Raw genomic sequence first — 24,244 nt, 5'->3', positions numbered from 1 at the left:
GGGGACGCATCCTCTTACCTTCAAGGGGGGTGACTCCTGCAGAAGAATCCTATCAGAATACAATAATCAACAATCAACATAATAATGAGTTATTGAGTTTTTAACACCAAGGTGTAGGCTTCTGTGTTACATCCCAAGATGATCTTTCCTTCTGCCCACCTGGTTTCTTTTTCTCAGGTCTTCCTCCAGTGTGAGAAGATTTCTGTAGGTTTGAGGGTTTCAACCCCTGATCTTTTGTAATCTACTCTTCTGTCCAAATAGACTTGATAAGAACAAATAGTAGTTTACTGTCACACTTGAAACAGTTTCTCTAACGAAATTTATCTGTAAAGATGCAACTCTGCCTGCAGAATAAACCATCTTTTCCATGGTTTCACAGAGCAGTCTAGCCTCAGTCTCAAACATCTCCGTTTTCAGATGTTGATTTTAGGTTTATATTTGCATAACCTTCAGGTGTTTTTCCCAAAATAAATGTCTCCAGATTTGAAAAACCAAAAACTTCTTATAGCCTCGAAAGTAGTTTGTTTAGTTTTCCTCACTGAAGTCAAGGTTTCAAAATAAAGTCATTGTATGGGTCAAGTTTGAGTGACGGCTGTAGCTTTAGACACTTAAGCCCCACAACCTCCCCAAGAAGGAAGCTTCCCTAAAGCGTGTATTCTAGAAGTAGAAACTCAGCCCTGGGAAACAGTAAAGCAAAGTCTATTTGCCTGCTACTCAGCTGGCTCTAGGAATTTGGCAGACTGCTTATTTAGTCGTCTCCTAGAATCCACTTGCCCCTGACTTTTCATGGGTACATGGCTTCCCAGGATAAAGACAAATTCCTAGTTAGGTGTGGCTATGTGACTAAATTCTGGCCAGTGGAATGTAAGTGGAAATGTCCTGTGCTATTTTCAAGATGTGTCCTTATGGCTAGGAGACATGCCTTTCCTCTTTCAGCTTCCTGCTGGTTGGAATGTAGACATGATGGCTAGAGCTTGAGCAGCTGTCTTGGATCTAAGACAAAAAACCACTTATTGAACATGTCACAGCAACAAGATGGAAGCCTGGTCCCTGATGCTGAATGGCCACACCTTACCCTAGATTTCTTTTATATGACAGAGAAATAAACCTCTGCCTTGTTTCCTTACTCTTTTTTTTTTTTTAATTAATTAATTAATTTTTGGCTGCGTTGGGTCTTTGTTGCTGCACGCGGGCTTTCTCTAGTTGCGGCGAGCGGGGGCTACTCTTTGTTGTGGTGTGTGGGCTTCTCATTGTGGTGGCTTCTCTTGTTGCAGAGCACAGGCTCTAGGTGCGCGGGGGCGTCAGTAGTTGTAGCACGTGGGCTCTATAGTTGTGGCTCGCGGGCTCTAGAGCGCAGGCTCAGTAGTTGTGGCACATGGGCTTAGTTGCTCCGCGGCATGTGGGATCTTCCCGGACCAGGTCTCAAACCCATGTCCCCTGCATTGGCAGGCAGATTCTTAACCACTGCGCCACCAGGGAAGCCCCTTGTTTCCTTACTCTTTTTGTTTATGTGCAGTAGCTTATTTTTTTAAAATAAATAAATAATTTTATTTATTTATTTTTGGCTCCGTTGGGTCTTCGTTGCTGCCTGTGGGCTTTCTCTAGTTGCAGCAAGTGGGGCCGACTCTTCTTTGTGGTGCGTGGGCTTCTCATTGCTGTGGCTTCCCTTGCTGTGGAGCACGAGCTCTAGGCACGCGGGCTTCAGTAGTTGTGGCTCGCGGGCTCTAGAGTGTGGGCTCAGTAGTTGTGGTGCACGGGCTTAGTTGCTCTGTGGCATGTAGGATCTTCCCAGACCAGGGCTCGAACCCGTGTCCCCAGCGTTGGCAGGTGGATTCTTAACCACTGTGCCACCAGGGAAGTCCTGTGCAGTAGATTCTAATCATAAATAATAAGGTTATAACTGCCTCTTTCCAGGAGCTGCAATACCTATTATACAGAAAATGTTTGGAAGCAAGATACATATTCAAAATGGGAAGCATGTTCAGTAAATCCTCTCAATGGAATATTGTGCAATTGTTTAAAATAACAACTATTAAAGACTTTAATAGGGAAATAATATAATGCAAAAAAATAACACTATTGTATCTCTGCTTAAACTTTAAAAATTATGTAGAGGAATTCCCTGGCAGTGCAGTGGTTAGGACGTGGTGCTTTCACTGCTGTGACCCGGGTTCAATCCCTGGTGGGGAACTAAGATCCCACAAGCCACGCAGCACGGCCAAAAAATTAAATAAATAAAAATAAAATAAAATGAAAAATTAGTAGAATATTTCCAAGGACTTCATGAGAACATGAACAAATTAAAACTTCATGTTTTGGAAGCAGATTGTTAAATTCTTTCCTTTTTTTTTTTTTTTTTTTAAATATTATTGTTGGTGAATAGCAGGTTCTAGTTCTATTCCCCAGCACTATTATCCCTTTTTTTTTTTTTTAATTTTTTATTTATTTATTTATTTATTTATGGCTGTGTTCGGTCTTCGTTTCTGTGCGAGGGCTTTCTCCAGTTGTGGCAAGTGGGGGCCACTCTTTATCGCAGTGCGCGGGCCTCTCACTATCGCGGCCTCTCCTGTTGCGGAGCATAGGCTCCAGACGCGCAGGCTCAGTAATTGTGGCTCACGGGCCCAGCTGCTCCACGGCATGTGGGATCTTCCGGGACCAGGGCTCGAACCCGTGTCCCCTGCATTGGCAGGTGGATTCTCAACCACTGCGCCACCAGGGAAGCCCAAATTCTTTCTTTTTAAGCTTTTATAAATGTTGCTATAATGTTTACTCATTTGAAAAGTCCTCTAAAACAGTGATAGACAAGGAACTTCCCTGGTGGTGCAGTGGTTAAGAATGGGCCTGCCAATGCAGGGGACATGGGTTCAAGCCCTGGTCCAGGAAGATGCCACATGCCACAGAGCAACTAAGCCCATGCGCCGCAACTACTGAGCCTGTGCTCTAGAGCCTGTGAGCCACAACTACTGAGCTCATATGCTGCAACTATGGAAGCCTGCGCACCTAGAGCGCATGCTCCACAACAAGAGAAGCTACCACAATGAGAAGCCTGTGCACCATGACGAAGAGTAGCCCCACTCTCTGCAACTAGAGAAAGCCCATGCACAGCAATGAAGACCCAAAGCAGCCAAAAATAAATAAATAAATTTATTTAAAAAAAAATGTGATAGACAATAAAGCATTTTGTCCTCATATTATGGATGCTGGTCTTATCCTGCATTTTATACATATGAGTTGTTCCTTAAATATTTTCATGAATTTAAAGGATTTTTTAAAAATTACAATAAATTGTAAATAAAGCTAATGTTTTAAGAATGTGGGCTTTCACTTTGATTAGATTATATACTCTTTAAGGGCTGGGACTATCTTTTCTTTTTACACCTTTACTCTCCAAGTCTCCTTCCTCCTTGAAGGAAGGAGGTAAGGTAAACTATTATTGCTCACAGTTGGTAACCCATATTGTAGTGATCTATATGATTTACTAAATTGTGCCTGGGATGAACATATTAATCCATATTTGTGCTGACCATATTAGTCTGTCTACTAAGAGACTTCAGAAAAAGGCTATTGTGATGATAAAAATGTCAACACACTTTGTTAAGTTCAGAACCCAAAGAGACTTGGTTATTATGTAAGAAGCACACCTGTGGTTCTAGGCCTTTGGAATAAAATAAAAGAGAAAAGCAGTACGTGTATTATTTTTGTTTTTGTTTTTTTCCTGTCTTAAGATCAGACTACAGAACCCTGAATTTTCCAGTTTCTCTCTGCTATGCTTATGGGAGCTAAATTGGAGCTTTAATACAGATTATTCACTTTGTTCCTCAGTCTGGATTCTCTCATTCTCTCTGTGCCTCTGTCATACCTCTATCTATCTATCTATCTATCTATCTATCTATCTATCTATCTTTTTCATTCACCTCACTGTTTCATGAGGAAACTAAGGTCAAATTTGCTCAGTTGGGATAGTGTTGAGAGTCCATAAGGTAGTCGCTGAACTATAGTTAGATAACGTGTTATTATACTATGACTTGATCTTCAACACTCTCAAGAAAAATTCGGTTCTCTAAACAATTTAGACAGCAGGCAGCTGACACAGAAAATGGCAGAAGCCCAGTCTGCTTTACTCCGTGGCTTATGATCTGGGTTTGTTTATTTATGCCTTGGACAGGAGCCGGACCTTGAGTTGGAGCGAAGCTGTTTTTCGACGCTCGACTCTGGTACCTTGAACGATTGCGTGGGCGCTCCTCCTTTGATGTCTGGGCGTTCGTGTATTCGGTGATCTTTTGCCGTCTTCTTGCTTGATGTTTTCCGAGTGGTGGCGGCGCCGGGTGGAAGGCTGACTTATCCGCGAGGCCCCGCGCTCAGGCTGTTTTTTCCCGCTGGTCGGTAGAGCGGACCCCTTGCTTCCTCCTTGCCTCTTCTTCTAGTCTGTGGCTCAGTCCACTCGCTGGGCTGCAAACTGAGCCCCCTCCCGCCTTTCAGGTAGGCCACGGGAGGAGCCTGGGAGGCCCGGCCCGGCATCCTTCCGCCGCCGGGTTGAGAAGACCTTGGCGCCGGCGGGTGGGCGGCGGGTCGGCAGCGGAGACACGGCCAGAGGAGGAACTACCCGGCTGCGTTCGGGGGCGCGGTCGGTGAGGCGGCGGGAAACTGAGGGAGAAGCCGGAAGGACGCAGAGATGGTGGGGCTGCCTGGTGTGGTTTGGTAGGGAGGGGACGTTGGCTCTGGGGCGGGTGTCGGTACCCCCAGTGTGTGGGGAAAGTCGCTTTCCAGGAACGGATAGAGCTTTGCGCGCTTTGGCTCTCCTCTCTTCCTCTCCCTCCACCCCCCAAAGGCTCCGGGTGTCATGACTCAGTTGCACTGGGGACACTTGCTGAGTCCGGCCTTTGAAGGGGCCTTTGAATAGGTGGAGGCTTGTGGAACAGGGCCCTCTGGCTCCTCTGAGTGAAGTGTCATGTTCTCGCCTTTTTTGGGTAGGGAAACTGAGGCTGATCTAGGACGTGACTTTTCCCCGTAGCCCTGACAGATCTTTAAATGCACCGTAAGTCATTTTTTGTTGTTTACCAGTTCAATTTTTTTTTTCCCCCACTTTACCAGTCATTTTATCCACATAGTGATTTGCCGTTTGATTGTCTGTGATCCCTCCTTCCTAGGAATATAGAGTCCGTCACTGGGGAATGCAGAAGTAAAGGGACCACGCGATCTTTGGCTGGTTTTGCTTTTGAAAGTCTGTATCATTTTAGCGAGAGTAGAAAGAAACAATTGCTTTGTTTCTTGATAGAAAATTTTGTTTGCTGTCTGTTTTGCTTTCTGGTTGATACTTATTTCTCCTCCTTCTCCTCAGCCTGTTTCTCTTTGGAAGTCTTTCAACTATGGTGTTAAGTGGTTAACGTCCTGCAGAGGATGGTCAAGATTTTGAAGTCAGATATTTATCCTCAGAGAGTGCTTTCTAGGAAGAATCCAAATAAAACCCAAGGAGTCTCTTTCGGACCAGTTTTGTATTTGATTAGTGGCTTGGTTACTGCATATACTAGAGTTAAAAAGCCTGTGTGTAGAAATCATTCAAATATTGAGATATTTAAATTGAAAGTTAGCATTCTGGGAACTCCATTATGTTTTCCTTTTCTCTCCCAGCTTGGAAATTTTGGAGACTACATGTTCTTACTCATTTTATTTTCATTGGATTCAGTGTCATGATTCTAATTTGTGTAATTTCTTTGTTGAAAAAAATAACCTAGAGGTCATTCTAGGTTGAATAAGTATTTCCACAATACGTATGTAGAATCAGTAGGAGATAGGCTTTCTTAAGGGAGAAGAGACTAAATTTGTAGTCCTTGGATGGAAACTATACAAGTCTGTGTTCTTTAACAGATTTAGACTTCTCATATGAGTTTTGGAAGGATTATTGTTCCTTATTATTATTGTTATTATTATTTTGGTGAGGTCAGCAGGATTTAAATGAAGGGCACTTGATCATGAGTGATTTCCTAGTTACCAGGACCTTAGTGCTCCCAGAAGGGGATTCATGAAGAGTCATGAGACTATCTTTATGGAGAATCTAGATTGGGAAGTTAGGCTAAGAATGTGTGTTCTCTGGAAAAGTTTTTATGGTAGAAGAGAAGTTATATCAGAGGAAAAAATTTAGAGAAGGAAGGGACATTACTCTCTGGGGATTGATAGGTTCTGCATAGAATTTAGAGTTAGTGTAGTATCTTAGTGGCTACTAATGAATGCTAAATAATAAATGGAATTTGCTCTGAGTGTCAGGAAGAAATGTTAGGAACATTTTGTTATGCTTCTGTAGAAAATAATTAGCAGAGGTTTAAGTTGAATTGAGGAGGACAAGAAATGTGGTTGTGCTGGTGGGGAGGGGTAGAGCTTCTTATCAGCTTCTCCCCTGCTTTGTGATAGAAATTCACTCAACTCTTACCTTTCTTGGTTAAATATTGTGTTCTTTCAAAGTCAGATCAAGCTCTCTCCTGGCATTTCTTTTCAGAATTTACAAATTCAGGATGTGACTGAATTATTCTGTCTTCTTTTCTCTTGGGGATTGTTAAAGATGTGAACTTCTTCGAATGTCTTCTAGAACTTGTCCTAGAAGGAGTTATGTATAGCACTTGAAAAAGATTAGTTATGTATATCACTTTGAAAACAATCAGTTATTTTTATTAACAGAGTAATAACTTAGTTTTATACTGTATAATTTTCAAAATATTTTCAACTTGTGTTAGGATACTTATGAAACTTTTATTCTTTTGATCATGCTCCTTTATGCTGCTTATTAACACTGAATCCAGAACAAACATTTATGGTCTTCAAGGATCTTCATGAACGTTTATGTTGACAGTTTATGTTGACAATTTATCTCACTCTTCCCACTTATGTTACTCTTAAAGGAATTGGAGAAAAAGTTTGTTGTTAGCACACTGAGGTCTCTTTTTTTAAGATACTTCTCAGCCCTGATAGAGTTATTTTGGAATGGGATGCAAATCTTTTTGCCCAGTGGTTTGGTTTACCAAAAAAAAATACCCTTAAGTTCCTTGAATCATAGTCATGCTCGTTTCTTTCTCCAGTTGTTCCTCATAAACCCAGAGAGAACTTTCTGTTTCTTGTCATAATTTTTGTTTGTACGGAAGTGCTATGGTACAACCTGTACTACGGTTTGGGGGTAATTTATATTTTATATTTTCGAACCCCTTCTGCCCCCAAGTTAATTAGATCTTTTTTTTGGTCCCTTTTTCTCAAAGCTAAAATTAGTTGCTGATAGATAAAAATGTTGTGATCGCTTATTGTCAGAATATATTTATGTGCTCAGTAGTATGTGGCAGTCTGCCAAAGTGATGTGGCTAGAAGAAAACAGGTTAAGGAATCAGGAGACCTGGGTTTAAGTCCTAGGTTTACCAACTTACTAGCTGAGAAATCTTGTACAAACTATTTAAGGAGGCCATAGGGAAGGTTACTGTCCTTTATTGAGCATTTACTGTGTCGTGTTCTTTGCAGGTGTTAATCTCACTGAACGCTCATAACAGTCCCTTAAGTTAGATACTAATTTCCCCATGGATACTGAACTCACAGAAAGTAAATAATTTGTCCAAGATCACACAGCAAGTATGTAGCAGAGCTGGGATTCAAATTCCAGGCTTTGAGTGCTTTTATGTGTCTGTATTTAAAGAATGGGAAAGATAGTACTTCTATCGTAATACTTCTGTTGAGAAAAAAAATACATGAAGCTGCTTTGAAAAGATAAAGTGCTCTTCAAATGTTAACTTCTATGCTGTCTTACAGCAACAATGAACAGATGTCATCTGGGTTCTTGGACAGCTTGCTTCTTTGAAGGCAGCATTATGCCTGACAGTCATGGACGATAAAGGTGACAAACATTAAATGCATTGGAGAAGCTTACTACATGTTTGTGGAAAGGAGTAAGTCCTTGGAAGTGCTAGTGAAAGAAGTTTTAGGTGCTGCATGTTACTCCCTCTATTCCAGTTAGTCCTGGCTTGTTTATAGATTAGCGTAGTCTTTTCTAACTTGCTCTCTGTCTCTTCCTTCGCTCTTAGAGTTGATAATCTTTGCTTCACCTAAATTTTTTCCTTTGTTTATTGAGTATTGTTGCACTGTGTTTTTTCCTGAGGTATGAAATATTCCAGTCAGACCTTGTGGATCTATTCCTTGATTGTGACTGTATGTTTCAGCCCTTACCTTTTCAGACTTTTGTTCATCTACCAAATATTTATGGAAGTCTCATTAGATGCTGGGATACAAAAGTAGACATGAGTGTTCTGCCCTTATGGAGATAATTCCAGTGGGGAGCAGAGTTGACCAGGTATCTGATAAAGATTGAAATTTAGGCTGTGCTATTAAGGAAACAAACAAGGGCTGACAGAGAGAGAGAGAGATGAGAGAGATGAAGGAGTGAGGAAGGCACTGGGTGTTCACGGGGATTGGGGTCTTCAGCCATGGCATCCTTAAGCCCCCTAAAAAGTTGGAAACATACCATGATTCAGTAAATTAATGTTTCCCTGTTGCCATTGCAATGGAAGTCTTCATTTAAGATTGCTACATAAAATATTTGTCTGTTACTTAATGTATGATGACACTGGATTTGGCATAGTAAAGGATAACTATGACTTAATGAATATCCAGCATGCTTGACTAATGGGTTTAATTTTTTACTTCTTATGTGTTAGTTTTTATTTATTAATTTTTTCCAAAAAAAACTGTCCTTTGGAAGTTGAGTTCAATGAATTTGAAAACTGGATACATGCCTTCAGGTGTTTGTAGCAGGGAATAAGATGAGGTATTTAGCTTCATATAAAGGGAGAGACTTAGGAGAATTGTCGTGAAATTGAGAGAGGGAAAATGTAGGTTGCTGTTGGGTGTGTATACAGTAACACCTACAATCTTTTTCTTTTTTTTTTTTTTTAATTTATTTTTATATTTATTTTTGGCTGTGTTGGGTCTTCGTTTCTGTGCGAGGGCATTCTCTAGTTGTGGCAAGTGGGGGCCACTCTTCATTGCGGTGCGCAGGCCTCTCACTATCGCGGCCTCTCTTGTTGCGGAGCACAGGCTCCAGACGCGCAGGCTCAGTAGTTGTGGCTCACGGGCCTAGTTGCTCCGCGGCATGTGGGATCTTCCCAGACCAGGGCTCAAACCCGTGTCCCCTGCATTGGCAGGCAGATTCTCAACCACTGCGCCACCAGGGAAGCCCAACACTTACAATCTTGTTTGGTACTTTTCCTGCAAGAAATTAAAAGTATTTTGCAAACATTTTTTCCTACTACTTACTGGAATTACATTTCTATCTGTAGGATTCACTGAGGCAAATTTCACATTTCATGATTTCATCATTTGTTTATTTCTGCTTCCCAGGATAGAACATATATTCTCCCATGAGCCAAAATTACTTTGTTTTAGGTATATATGCCTATGATATAATGAAACATCTGAAATTTTGCTGAATTGGAGAGGATTAATGTGCATGTTTGATTTGGGGAGAGAACTGGAGTATTTCTGTCTAGCTGACCTGTGAAAACAAGGCAGAAAAATATGTCTTGCCAAACTCTTGAAATAATAGCATAGTGATCCTGACTCTGGAGCCAGGCAGTCTGGGTCCAAATCACAGTGCCAGTACTTAACTAGCTCTGCGACTTGGGCAAGTTAATTAACCTCTCTGTGCCTCTCCTCATCTGTAGAATATCATACGGTTGTTGTGAGATTTAAATGAGTTGGCATATGTAAAGTGTTTAGAATAGCACAAAGCACTATATATGCCAGCTGTTATCATTTTCAATATTGTTATAATAAGCTAAAGATTATATGTTCTTCAAAAGCAGAACAGATAATAGTGATGCTTAGATTGAAGTTTAGGGTCTTTTGAGAAAGCTTGAATAAGGAATAGGAAGTTAAAGCAGCATATTTGTCTTTCCTTCACCTCAGTGTCCTTCAACTTAGAGTGAGAGGATGAGTCTTTACTGGGAAAGAGAAAACCTCCAAATCAACAGTGTCTGAAAGAGTTCCAGATATTAGATGGAGGGCAAAACTTTGAGGATTTTGTAATATATGTAGCAAAACAGTCTAGAGCTATTTTAGGAACAGAAGAACATTTCTTTGCAGAACAGGTAGAAAATGATAGTATCTGAATTTTACCATTTATTTGAACTGTGATTGGTGCTTGATGGATTTTGAAGAAAGTGATTAAAGTTGTGGAAAAGGGTGATATTTAGGGAAAAGTCAAAGCAACCAAATCACCTTGGGTAAACATCTGGAAGAGTGAAAATATTTTTTGCTTAGTGGTAAAGACTGAGCATCCAGTAGAGTTAGTTTTTCTGTTTGTTTTTTTTTTTAAAGATTTATTTATTGATTGATTGATTGATTGCTATGTTGGGTCTTCGTTTCTGTGCGAGGGCTTTCTCTAGTTGCGGCGAGCGGGGGCCACTCTTCATCGCGGTGCGCGGGCCTCTCACTGTTGTGGCCTCTCTTGTTGCGGAGCACAGGCTCCAGACGCGCAGGCTCAGTAGTTGTGGCTCACGGGCCTAGTTGCTCTGCGGCATGTGGGATCTTCCCAGACCAGGGCTCGAACCCGTGTCCCCTGCATTAGCAGGCAGACTCTCAAGCACTGTGCCACCAGGGAAGCCCCCTGTTTGTTTTTTTTTAAATTAATTTTATTTTTGGCTGTGTTGGGTCTTCGTTGCTGCGCGCGGGCTTTCTCTAGTTGCGGCGAGCAGGGGCTACTCTTCTGTTGTGGTGCGCGGGCTTCTCATTGTGGTGGCTTCTCTTGTTGCGAAGCACTGGCTCTAGGCACGCGGGCTCAGTAGTTGTGGCTCGCGGGCTCTAGAGTGCAGGCTCAGTAGTTGTGGCTTGCGGGCTCTAGAGTGCAGGCTCAGTAGTTGTGGTGCACGGGCTTAGTTGCTCCGCAGCATGTGGGATCTTCCCTGAGCAGGGCTCAATCCCGTGTCTCCTGCCTTGGCAGGAGGATTCTTAACCACTGCGCCACCAGGGAAGTCCCAGAGTTAGTTTTTTATTACTGTTATCCTTTTATGCATTATAAATTGTGGGTTTCTTCAGTCTTTGCCTTAACTGTTTATGTTTTCATCTCCAAATCTCTATAATATTCCTGCTCTGTCATTTAAAAAAGCCTATTTAATGACTATAGTAGAGTCTGTTTTTTCAGTCGTTCATCCAGTAAATGTCTATTGAATGTTTACCTCTGTAGGAGGTGGTGAGGATACCCTAATAAGAGCTGATCAGAGCCAGTGCTTATTGAAGTGCTTTGCACCAGGTACTGTACTAAGTGCTTTGTGTTGTTGATTCTTTTCATTCTTATAACAACCTTATTTATGGTGTAGGTACTTTTGTTCTCCCCATTTTCTAGATGTGGAAATGGTGGCGCAGAGAGGTTAAGCAGTTTGCCCAAGGTCATAGAGCTCGTACATGGCAGAACCAGGATTTGAATCCAAGCAGCCTGGCTCCCCTGCTCCTAATCCCTAAATTATACTGATTCTAAACTATCAATACTTTAAACAATTCTAAACCCTTTAAACTACTGCCATTATACCAAGAGTACAGTGAAAAAAATAGACATTGTCCATGCCCTTATGGAGATTATGATCCAGAGGAGAGAGAGGCAGTAAACAAAAAATACACCAGTAGGGACGTCCCTGGTGGTCCAGTGGTTAAGCATCTGCCTTCCAGTGCAGGGGACACTGGTTTGATCCCTGGTTGGGGAACTAAGATCCCACATGCCGCGGGGCAACTAAGCCTGCACGCCACAACTAGAGAGAAGCCCACTGCTGCAACGCAACGAAGAGCCCGTGCTGCAACTAAGACTCGATGCAGCCAAATAAATAAATAAATATTTACCAAAAAATACACCAATAAATGTATAATTACAAAGTATGTGAAGTCTTATGATGGAAAAGTAAAAAAGATTATAGCGAGGGGACGTGAATTATATTGGAGCTTTGGGGGAGGTTTCTCTGAAGAAGTGATATTTAAGCAGAGACTAGAAGGATGAAAGGGGAAGGGAAGGGAATAGCATGTGTGAAAGCCTTGGGGTGGGAAAGAACTTGGCACATTTGAGAAACTGAAAAAAGACTGGTGTGCTTTGAATACAATGAGCAGTGGGTAAGAATGGGGGGCATAGGATGAGGATAGAGACTTAGGCAGGACTGTGTCAAGGATTTTGGATTTTTTTCCTAGGTATAATCAGAAGCCTTTGAAGGTTTTAAGAATGAGTGTTGTAACCTAATATATGATTTTTAAAAAATTATTCTGGCTACGTTGTGGAAATTTTTGAAAATCTGTGGTGGAAAAAATTGGAAATTGTGGAAAATTTGGAAAGAGAGGAAGTGGGGAAAGTCTAATAATTAGGATGCCTTATAGTGGTCCAGGCAAAAGATGACAATGGTTTGGATTAGGCTGTAGGCAGAGGAGATGGAGGAAAGTAGAAAGATTCAGTATATATTTTAGAATTAGGACAGAACGACTTAATGATGGATTGGATATGTGGGAAGAGAGAGGTATCAGGTATGATTCCCAGATTTCTGGCATGAGTATCAGCATCTCAGAAGTTGCCATTTCTGAGGTGGAAACATTGGAGGAGGGGTAGATTTTAACTTGAGTTAGGGAGTGGAATGAAAGTCTCAATTTTAGTCATGCTAAGTGTGAGATATCTGTGAAATAATACAAGTGGACACATCAAGTAAGCAGTCATTGAGCTAATGCTCAAAAGTGGCGCTGGAAATAAATCTGGATGCCCCAGTATATAGGTGTTAACAGTCAAGGAAAATGGATGAGTTTACCCAGACGAAAGGCATGTATAGACTAGGAGTAGAAGAGCGCTTAGGACCAAGCTGCAAGGAATTTAAGAGAAAATCTCAGAAACTGGGAGAGGAGCGTGTTTCAGGGAGGAAGTGATCACCTGTATTTTGTTTGATTTAGCAACACAGAGATCACTGATGATCATAGCAAGAACAGCATTGGAGGAATGTAGGGCCAGAGCCAGATTAAAGTGGGTTTAAGAAGTGGAAAGGGAGGAAGTGGAGATGGTCTGTATATTTAGATTATTACCATGTGTGTCTTCCCATGAGAAGTAAGACTTTAAGAGGAAGTAATATCATAAGGTCCATGAACATAGGAACAGTACCTTTTCATTTTGTTGTCCTTGCCTGCTTAGCCTTGGTGTCTTGCGAAAAAGTTGTATTAAAGCAGAAAGGGGCAAGGGAATGAGGATATTCGCAAGATGGTGAGATAATGATTCTCATGGTCTTTATATATGGCCTTGGAGTTTAAGGCTTTATGTACTTTTTAGCTTTGCTATCATTAGCCTTTCTATTTTCACCACCCTACCTAATGGATATTTTGTATTTTAGTATTATTGGTTTGGATTTTTTTTTATTATTACTATATTTATTAACCACCTGCTTTGAGCAAGCACTTTTTTCTTTTTTTTTTTAAATTAATTATTTTATTTTTGGCTGCGTTGGGTCTTCGTTGCTGCATGGGCTTTCTCGTTGCGGCGAGCGGGGTCTACTCTTTGTTGCAGTGCGCAGGCTTCTCATTGCAGTGGCTTCTCTTGTTGTGGAGCACAGGCTCTGGGCGCACGGGCTTCACTAGTTGTGGCATGAGGGCTCAGTAGTTGTGGCTCGCGGGCTCTAGAGCACAGGCTCAGTAGTTGTGGCGCATGGGCTTAGTTGCTCCGCGGCATGTGGGATCTTCCTGAACCAGGGCTCGAACCTGTGTCCCCCGCATTGGCAGGCGGATTCTTAACCACTGTGCCACCAGGGAAGCGCCAGTTTTGGTTTTTAAAGTTCATTCCTTACCTTTATCTTTTTCTTACTGCTTTCCTATGGTCATTATTGCTATAGCAAATTAGCTGATATGCTTGGTTATTTACTTTATTTCCCTTTATTCATTCACTTATTTATTGGCTCTTGTTTCCATATGGGATACTATATAATTATAACTCTAGACTTTATTTTGTTTTCTATTTTGTTTCCCATTTACATATTCTTTGCTCAAAGTCTAATTGGCTATATTGAAGTAATATTAAACATTTTGGCTACCATTCTGCCTAGAATTTTATATGACTTTTCCTGGGAAGGGTAAGCATTTTATGGTAATTGTGCCCATTAGTTCTCCTAGCATTCTTTTTTTTTTCTTTTAAAATAATTTATTGAGGTATAATTCACATAACACAAAATTAACCATTTTAAAGCGAACAACAGTTCAGTGGCATTTGCACAGTGTTGTGCAACCACCACCTCTATCTAGTTCCAAAACATTTCCATCATTCCAAAGTAAATTCTCTTTCCAGTTGAGCAGTTTCTCTTCATTTCCCCCTTTCACTAGCCCCTGGAAATGAGCAATCTGCATTCTGTCTCTATGGATTGATATATTTTGGATATTTCATATAAGTGGAATCATCTAGTATGTAACCTTTTGTGTATGTATAGACCATAATTTGTTTATCCATTCATCCATTAATGAACTGTTTAGACTGTTTCCACCTTTTGGATATTATGAATAGTGCTACTGTAAACATGCATGTGCATGTACTTGTTTCAGTTGTTTTGGGTATGTACCTAGGAGTGGAATTACAGAGCCCTATGGTAATGTAATTGTTATGATTCTTCCTAAACCATAGGGATCAAAGCCAACATCTGCAGTTTCTGTAGAGTGTGTGTTGTGAGAGTTGTTGGCTTAGATTGGGATTGAGAATCTCTTTTCGTGTGTTTAACTTTTTGAGGAATTGAGTTCTCCTTTACTCATTTTGTTATTTGCATTTTACTGATGGGATAATTGAGGTACAGCATCTGCATGGTTTTAACTTCATATCTTCTTCAGAGCAAGTCAGTGATGGAACTGGGAGTTTCAGACTCTTAATCATGTTCTTTGTCTAGGTGACCCACTGAAAGCCATGTGGCATTTACATGAAGCTGTTTGAAATAGGTTTCCTATATTTTATAGTCTCTTGAAGTATTGTTCAGGTGGCGTTAAGCAGATGTTCTCTTTCCATAGTGGAGAAGACAAGAGGGAATGTGTTTTAATTGCAACGGAAAAGATATAGATTACAAATTAGAAGGAACTTCCTGACTACAAGATACTGGAATGTTACAAGGAAGGTTGTGAAATATCTTTCCCAAAGACTTTGTAACTGTCTTTCTAGGATGATTTAGGTGTGCACTTGTTAAGAAATGAGGGAGATGACAAAGATGACTTCCTGAGGTCCCTGGTAACCGCAGGAAATAGTTGTTTGATGGTTAATCAAACAGTATCTCTGGCATTTTAATGAGTATATTTTCATTTTCCTTATGAAGAAATAATCATTAGAGAGTAGGTGAATTGCTCAGGGTCTCCTGGTAAAATAGATTAGCATTCTGAATCTTCTTGGCTCCCAAGTTGAATGCTTAGGGATGTGTTCTTTATTGTAAATGAGTCTTTTCATGGCTGTATGATGTATTATTCTTATAATTCTTCCTAAACTGTAGGGGTCAAAGCCAACACCTGCAGTTTCCATAAAGCTGATAATTTGAGGGTTGTTGGTTGGGCTTAGATTGGGACTGAGAACCTCTTTCCTGTGAAAATGGATTTAGTCTCCTGTTACACATATAGAAAAGGGAACACATTATCAGTAACAGACTAAGGTAATAGATTCTCTTTTTTTTTTTTTTTTTTCCCGGTTAATAGATTCTTAATGACTAGTTTAGGAAGGGCCAGGTTAAAGTTGCTTAGGTGAAGGTGCACACGACATCAGCATATTTTTGGTTTGTAATACCTGGAGAAATAGAAGCCAGAAGATGGGCAAATGAACATTAGATTCTGTTGTAGAACATGAACATAAAAATACTCATTAAATGCAATATTAAGTAGCCAATTTAAATGCTTAGCTCAGGAAGTGCTAAATTTAAGGTGCTCAGAACAACATTAACTCATTCACCTGACACTTGCGGTCTGCATTATGGTAACTCATAAGGGATCTCAGGTCTATTATCAACATTGTGCTTTGAGATCCATGGGTCATTGACTGACTGGGAAACTAAGCTGGGGTATTACCATTGGTACCTTTTTTTTTTTTTTTTTAAACGTTTCTTTAATTAATTAATTAATTAATATTTTTTATGTTTGGCTGTGTTGGGTCTTCGTTTCTGTGCGAGGGCTTTCTCCAGTTGCGGCGAGCGGGGGCCACTCTTCATCGCAGTGCGCGTGCCTCTCTCTGTCGCGGCCTCTCCCGTTGCGGAGCACAGGCTCCAGATGCGCAGGCTCAGTAGTTGTGGCTCACGGGCTTAGTTGCTCTGCGGCATGTGGGATCTTCCCAGACCAGGGCTCGAACCCGTGTCCCCTGCACTGGCAGGCAGATTCTTAACCACTACGCCACCAGGGAAGCCCACCATTGGTACCTTTAATGAAGGGTTTGTTAGGTTTGTTTATTTTAGTTGAGCTGTGGGAGCATTTACTTGTTTACTTCTTTGCTACTGAAAATACCATCAAGTATATTTTATTGAGCTTTCTTGAATTGGCAACAACTGCTACCTCTGCAGGATAAAAGAGGGGGGAGCCAACTTTCCAATACTTACCATGTGCTGGGAAGTTTATATTTGTTCCTCCACGTAATGTTAATAACAAACCTATGAAGTGGATGGTGGTATCTCTGTTGTAAAGGACAAGAAAAAGTGATCCCTCATGAGGGGTCTCAGGTCTGTTATCAGAATCGTGCTTTGAGGTCCACTGGTCCTCATACAGATGGTGAGTGGGAAAGCAGAGATGGAGAAGGCAGCCTTCTGTATTAAGCTAGTGTTTTCTTTGGAGGTGCCTAAGGGATGGCCATGAGAGTAAGGAAGAGCTTTGGTTCTCCCATTCTGCTTAAACCAGAGCAGCTCAACTTTGATCTCTTTTATATTTTAGTGTTTTCACATAAGATTTCATTTGGAAAAAGGGTTTTGCTTCTATAAAAACAAAAAAAAGGAAAGGAAGAAAACATGGAAGACCACTGTGGAATCATGAAATAAATTAGTTAAGACAACCTGGAGATTGAAAAGATGGCTAATTACATAACTGCCGATCAGGAAATTATGTCAGAGTTTGAAGTGACTTGATGTCACAGCCACATGTGCAGTGCAGTTATTCTGTTCTTAGGGAGCATAGGATAGTGGGAAAAGAGCATGGACTCTAGAGTTTAAATTCTAGCCCAGCCTCTGGGTAGCTGTGGAATTTGGGGATTCTTCTTTAAACCTGGTGTGCACCAGTATACAATGCAACACCTATCTTTCAAGAGTTGTTGTAAGGATAAGAAATATCATGTAAATACTGTGAGTGCCTGGCTCATAGTCGTCTCCCCCCCAATACTAGCTATTGCTAAGATGATGATGATGTTGATGATGGCAATTTTTTAGTGTATTAACACTGCCTTCCCAAATGCCTGAAGAGCTTCTCCCTTATCAAGGATAGGCAGTCCTTTACCTCTGTATATATGTATCTCATCATGCTTAGCATGTCTGTTTTTGATAAAGTTCATCTTTAAACTGCACATGATTCATGAATGCATCTATCATTGATGAAATGAGAAAACTTGAACATCACTAAGTTTTTCATTGGACTTAAAAGAAAGAAGTAGGAGTGGAAAGGAACTCCATACAATGAGTTGAGAGACCTGGGCTTTTGTCTGAGAGCTGCCCTTAGTGAGTCTTGTAACAATGGACAAGTGAATTTACCTTTTTAAGTCTCTATGTTCAAAATGATGTCTAAGTCACTTTTAACTCTGCACATCCATGATTTCACCACAAAGGTTAATTTCTTTTCATTGCCAAAATTTCAAAAAATTACAGCATTAAGGAGCTTTCTGCTGATTTGAGCTGGCAGCTTCTGTTCATACTAATTGAGCATGTCTGGGGCAGTGTTTTGTATAGAAGGACATTGCAGACCTTTTGCCAGAGATCACGAAGAGAAATATGTGACTTGTAGAATATGAGTGGAATTGAAACTAAGAACAATTGTCACTTGATTTTGGGAGGAGAGCTGGATTCTTCAAACCCACAGCACCTTGTACTTCCTTGAGGGTAACACTTGCCACATATCAATATGGCAGTTATAGTTACATTATATTGCAGTTGCAGTTTGAAAGCTCTTTGAGGTTGGAGGCCTTTTCTGTGTTGTGTTTGTTTGTTTTTACCTCTCTCTCTCTGTCACCTATGATAGGTCCTGGCACATAATATAGTCCCCCCAGAAATGGAAAAAAAAGGTTGAATCAAAGTCAGCAGACATTTAGAAAATGGATTCTGCCTAAATATACTTATTAAACTTATTCAATCTCTTCTGTTGGCATGTGATATTATAGAAAAACCTGATAAAGTGGAAAAAGCACTTGTCTTGTACCTTTGAATGCCAGCTTTACCACTTGCTGGCTGTTTGATCATGGGCAAGTAATTTCACATCAAGCCAGGTTTTGGTCTGTAAAATGGTAGTGGGGTAGGAGGGGGCTCTAGAGATACAGTACTTAGAGCATTAAGCGCTTAATAGTGGTAGTTGCTGTTTTACAAATGGATGTCTTAAATGTTATCAACAATATATTTTGCACTTCTGCTTGAAGGAGGAATACATTTTCAGGGAACTTTGTTTGCTATGGCTTCAGTATGTGGGAGAATTATCCCCCCTTGCAGTTTTCTGCTGAAAAGAAATCATTTAGCATTTCTTCCTCCATGGGCCCCCGGGATGGTTCCATGGAGGAGGCAGAGAGGGGGATGGGATCCTCGAAGAGCTGCTGAAGACCTTGTATTTTTTGCAGATCTCTTTAGAATGCTACTTGTATATTGTGCTCTCACTGAATGCACCTGGCTCAGCTATGGCACATTAGCACGGTAAACATTTGTCAGATTTGCCCTAGTGAGAAAATTTTCTATACCTGCCATCCTGCTTGGCACTTAAAAATTTTTTTTTTTAGCTATGATATAGGGATGATGGGTGAAGAAGGTAGGCTGCAGGGTAATGTGTAGTATGTATGATCCCATTTTGATACAGTAAACAAAAAGTATTAAATGCATGCCTGTTTGTATGAGCAGTGAGTTTGCATGGTTATCTCAAGAGGGAGGGAATGGGACGGGTAGGGAAAGAGATTGACCACAGACTATTGTTTTACTTGTTACAAGAGGCACGTGTTGCCTTCATTTCTGATTAAACTTTTTGTTTACAGATTATTGTAGGTTTACATGCAGTTGTAAGAAATAACAGTGAGATAGATCCTGTGTGTCCTTTACCCAGTTTTCCCCAATGGTAACATCTTACAGAACCATAGTATACTGTCACAACCTGGGTATTGCCGTTGACACAGTCAAGATACAGAACATTTCCATCCCACAGGATCTCTCCTGATGCCATTTTATAGCCACTGCTGCTCCCCCCCCCCCACCAAATCATAATGATCTGATAGTGCAGTGGATAAAGTTGCAATAAAGTTTTTGTGCAGATGATCAAGGGAAAATACCCCCTGGGGAAGATGGCCCACCTCCCACTCCCCCGGCCCTATCTGTCCCTGGCAACCTGTCATTTCAAGAATGTTATGTGGGACTTCCCTGGTGGCGCAGCAGTTAAGAATCTGCCTGCCATTGCAGGGGACATGGGTTCGATCCCTTGTCCGGGAAGATCCCACATGCCGCGGAGCAACTAAGCCCATGCGCCACAACGACTGAGCCTGCGCTCTAGAGCCCGGGAGCCACAACTACTGAGCCCACGTGCCACAACTACTGAAGTCCGCGTGCCTAGAGCCCGTGCTCTGCAACAAGAGAAGCCACCGCAGTGAGAAGCCCGTGCACTGCAACAAAGAGTAGCCCCCGTTCGCCGCAATAAGAGAAAGCCCACACGCAGCAACGAAGACCCAACGCAGCCAAAAATAAAATAAATTAATTAATTAAAAAAAAAGAATGTTATGTGAATAAAATCATATAGTGTGTAACCTTTTTTTTTTTTCTTAATTAAAAAAAATTTTTTTTGGCTGCGCTGCCGGTTATGCGATCTTAGTTCCCCGACCAAGGATTGAACCCAGCCTAGGCAGTGAAAGTGCTGAGTGCTAAACACTGGACCGCCAGGGAATTCCCAGTATGTAACCTTTTGGATTGGCCTTTTTCAATCAATGTAATTCCCTGGAGAGTCATCCAAATTGCATGAATCAATAGTGCTCCTTTTTTTAAAAAAATTTTATTTACTTATTTATTTATTTGGCTGTGCGGGTCTTTAGTTGCAGCATGTGGGATCTAGTTCCCTGACCAGGGATGGAACCTGGGCCCCCTGCATTGAGAGTGCAGAGTCTTAACTGCTGGAACACCAGAGAGGTCCCAGTACCCCTTTCTTTTTAATTGCTGAGTAGTATTCCATGGTTTGGCTATACTTCAGTTTGTTTAATCACTTGCCCATTGAAGAACATCTGAGTTTTTTCCCAGTTCTTGACTATTACTGATAGAGATGCTGTGGACATTTGTGTACCTTTTTTTGTGCGAACATGCGTTCTCTGGGGTAAATGCCGTATGGTATGTGTTGCTTTTTTTTTTTTTTTTTGGCTACGCTGTGCCACATGTGGGATCTTGGTTCCCCAATCAGGGATCGAGCCCGTGCCCCCTGCATTGGGAGCTTGGAGTCTTAACCACTGGACCGCCAGGGAAATTCCTGTATTGCTCCCCCCACCCCACTTTATTGATTGATTGATTGATTGATTGGCTGTATTGCGTCTTAGTTGCGGCACGCGGGACCTTCGTTAAGGCATGTGGGATCTTTTTTGTCGTTGCGGCGCACGGGCTCTTCGTTGCAGCATGAGAGCTTCCCTCTAGTTGTGGCGTGCGGGTTTTCTCTCTCTAGTTGTGGCACGTGGGCTCTGTAGTTGTGGCGTGCAGGCTCCAGAGCGCGTGGGCTCTGTAGTTTGCGGCACGTGGGCTATCTCATTGAGGTGTGCGAGCTCAGTAGTTTGGCGCGAGGGCTTAGTTGCCACGCGGCATGTGGGATCTTAGTTCCCCGACCGGGAATCGAACCTGCGTCCCCTGCATTGCAGGACGGATTCTTTACCACTGAACCACCAGGGAAGTCCCTGTATTGCTTTTTTAAATTAAAAAAAAAAAAAAGGAAAAAAATTAGAGGTAAAACAACTGATTATATGATTGCCTTTCAAAGTACATATTCAAACCCTACATTCTTGGTGTACATAACTTATTTATGTTGATTTCTGGTGTTTTGCTCTAGCAACAAGGCAATAATAATAACGCTGTAGTTTTCCTTGTTTCTTTCAACTGATGATCTGTGTATTTATTACAAATAATAATGAACACTCACAACCTACCAGGAGGCAAGTAATGGTTAGCGCTGGTGTGGTTAACTCCTTTATAGATAGGGAGGTTGAGGCATGGGTATTGTGGAATTTGCCTAAGGTTATAGCACTGTGTTCTGACTCAGATTCATTCAGATTTATTCCTTCTCTTTCTGTTTCCTGAATTAAATAACTCTTTGTAATTTTGACCTAGGTGTGAGGACACGAAAAGGGTTTTTTTCTGTATCTGAGGTTTAGTGCTTGTTCTATAGAAGCAATATAGTATAGTGGTTAGAGTATGCACTTTAGCATCTGATTTTTTTTTTTCTTAAGTCTTTAATGAATTTGTTACCATATTGCTTCTGTTTTATGTTTTGGTTTTTTGGCCCTGAGGCATGTGGGATCTTAGCTCCCTGACCAGGGATCAAACCCGCTCCCCCTGCGTTGGAGGCAAAGTCTTAACCACTGGACTGCCAGGGAAGTCCCATCTGATTTGATTTTGAATCTCTCCTCCACATGGGCAAATCATTTAACCTCTCTCTAAGCCTCAGTTTTGTGACTTGTAAATGGGGATAATCATAGTACTTATCTTCATAGTGTTGCTGTGAGAAGTAAATGAGATAATGTGTGGAAAAGTGCTTAGCACTGTCAGGTGTATAGCACATATTCAGTGAATGTTCGATAAAAGTATTGCTTTAAATATATGTGTTATATTCTGCCACTGGGCTTGTCTTTATCAGTTGGTGGATGATTGGATAAATATTGGGATCTTACTGCCATGTACTTGTAAGGCTTTAAGATTGCTGTAACTTTTGAGGTAAGAATACTTTCTTTGGATGCTGTTTCAAATTTAGTCTTATATATAATTATTTAAAAATAGGAAGTGATGTTGGATTATATTTATTGTAGTATTAGTTTGTATGAAAATATTTTAAAGTTTCTCCTGAGTTATTCATATTTTCTCAGGCTCATAGTCATAGAAAACTAGAACGTGATTCTGAACTGTTGATTTCCTTCCTTTAATCTATCCCCCCCAAAAACATTACTTTTCATATTTTCTTCCTAACATTTATCAGTACTTGAAAGTGTCATCATTTTTTTAATTACATAAATAATCACATAAGCTCCTTGAGGGCAGGTATGTTCTCATTCGCTGTAGTATCCTCAGTGCCTAGAATAGTGCTGAGTACATAGATACTCAGTAAACACTTGCTGGCTGTCTGTTATTGCTTTTGCATCTTTCCAGTCCCCCTTAAGTGTTTTTTATTTGGGAAGTAGGGGAAATACAATCCAACTTCTAGTCAGAGCTTAAAATGACTAGGTTCTTAAAATCCAGTGCCTTATTTTGATTGGCTGAGAAATGTGATTGGCAAGGTAGAAGGGCATCTGGACCTTTTAGCATAAGAGCTCTGCATTTAATAATTTGACTTCTCCTTTTCCTGAAGCCTTGAGGGAAATTTTTCCTTTCCCTATTCTAGTCAGCCAAGAACCTGACCTGGGCTGACTCTAACATTGGAGAACACTGAACACAGTATCTGCTGAGCCAAGGACTGAGAGTCAAGCTCTGATACTATCTGAAGGAAAAGCCTGAATTCAAATCCTGCTTTGCCTACTGACTCATCTTGCAAACCTAGATGAATTTCTTAACCTCTTCCAGGTTTAAATTTTCTTATTTGTCTGGTGAGTAATCTTACCTGTCTGGGCTTGTGAGGATACCTGGCTTAACGTTCTCAAAGCTTTTTTCAGTACTGTTGCTGTGGCTCCAGGAGTTTCCAGGAACTACTGGGGGCAGTGTGGTACTCCGGGAGGAGAGCTGGACTCTTTTTCCCAAAGACTACGCAGAAAACAGAAAGATGTGATCCTTCGTGATTTGAAATCAGCTCTACTTCAGCCTCCTAATGTTGTTGGTGGATGAAAGGTATGTTGTTGCCAAAGCCATTAGGCCTGTTTGCCTGAGGCAGCTGGGGTCAGTTCCCATTTCTGGGGTTAAGCTGTTTTTGTCTCTGTGAAATTTCTTCCATCAAAAGCTACTCTTTTAATTTTTCTTTCTTTCTTTTTTGCTTGCTAGTAGGAAATCTCTTGCCATTTTTGTGCACTTAGCAGTAGCCTTCCTGGTCCTGATTCTGTTGATAGCTTGGGACTCAGAAATTGAGCTTCAATTTCTTTTTGGTTCAGTGGTTTCCTCTGTGTTCTTCCTTGAGTTTTCAGGGGTTCTCAGCTCACTGTTTTCCCCAGAAGAGTTTTCAGGTGAAGCTTCGTTTCTTTTCTCTTCATTCTTCTGAGGTAAGTGAGAGTAAGGAAGATTGTCAGTCTCAAATTTGGGTCTTATGGCTTTTTGTTTCTAGCTTTGATCATACTTTGTTTTTGAGCGTAAACTTTACTATGTTGCAGACATTAGGTTATATCATTGTGAGTTACTTTAGGAAGCCGTAGTCAGCAAAATCTATAGCAGAAAAGCTGGTGTTTTTTCCCTCCCCTTCATTATAATAACAGTCACTAGAATTTATTTAGTTTTGTATCTTCAAAGCATTTTGGAAAGTTGTTAGCTTATTTGTGATATACCCTGTAGTGGTCTGCCTTACACTGAGTTTATATATAAAAAACGCCCTGGGGGGTGTAGATATGAGAAAAAGAGGTTACATTGCTTGCTTATCTCTTGGTACATTTGGGCTGACAACCTTTTACAGGTACTTGATTCACTATTATCTCTTAGCCTAACTTTCTAGAGGCAGACGAGTTGTATTTTAGAGTATTTGTAATTGAACATAAATGCTGTGCATGTCTACAGTACAGGTGCAGGTTCTATTAACATTTTATTTCTGGTCTTTGGCTGCTTATAAAGGGGCTGTGTATAATTTTGGTTGTATAGGTCTTGATTCCATCAAATTATTTGCTTTTAGTTTGTCAGGTGATTAATTAGAGGTACTCTCTGATTCTGCTTCATAGCCACTGTAGTTTCCTTTGCACTTT

The 24,244-nt window shown here is 40.9% G+C and overlaps 1 protein-coding gene across 13 annotated transcripts in view; it reads left to right on the top strand.

Moving 5' to 3' along the window:
- The first annotated feature begins 4,299 nt into the window (after window positions 1-4,299).
- AMBRA1 (autophagy and beclin 1 regulator 1) overlaps window positions 4,300-24,244 on the top strand; it is a 178,689-nt gene continuing 158,744 nt past the window's right edge. For 8 of the 13 annotated variants that reach the window (XM_061201683.1, XM_061201676.1, XM_061201684.1 and 5 more), the window contains exon 1: window positions 4,300-4,479. The gene's annotated coding sequence lies outside the window, so the exon portion shown is untranslated. The other 5 variants (XM_061201678.1, XM_061201672.1, XM_061201677.1 and 2 more) reach the window with 4 other exon arrangements.

Source organism: Eubalaena glacialis, chromosome 10, assembly GCF_028564815.1.
Source record: "Eubalaena glacialis isolate mEubGla1 chromosome 10, mEubGla1.1.hap2.+ XY, whole genome shotgun sequence".
Taxonomy (NCBI): domain Eukaryota; kingdom Metazoa; phylum Chordata; class Mammalia; order Artiodactyla; family Balaenidae; genus Eubalaena; species Eubalaena glacialis.
The sequence above is the reverse complement of the archived record's forward strand: the minus strand, read 5'-3'. Positions and strand labels throughout refer to the sequence as shown.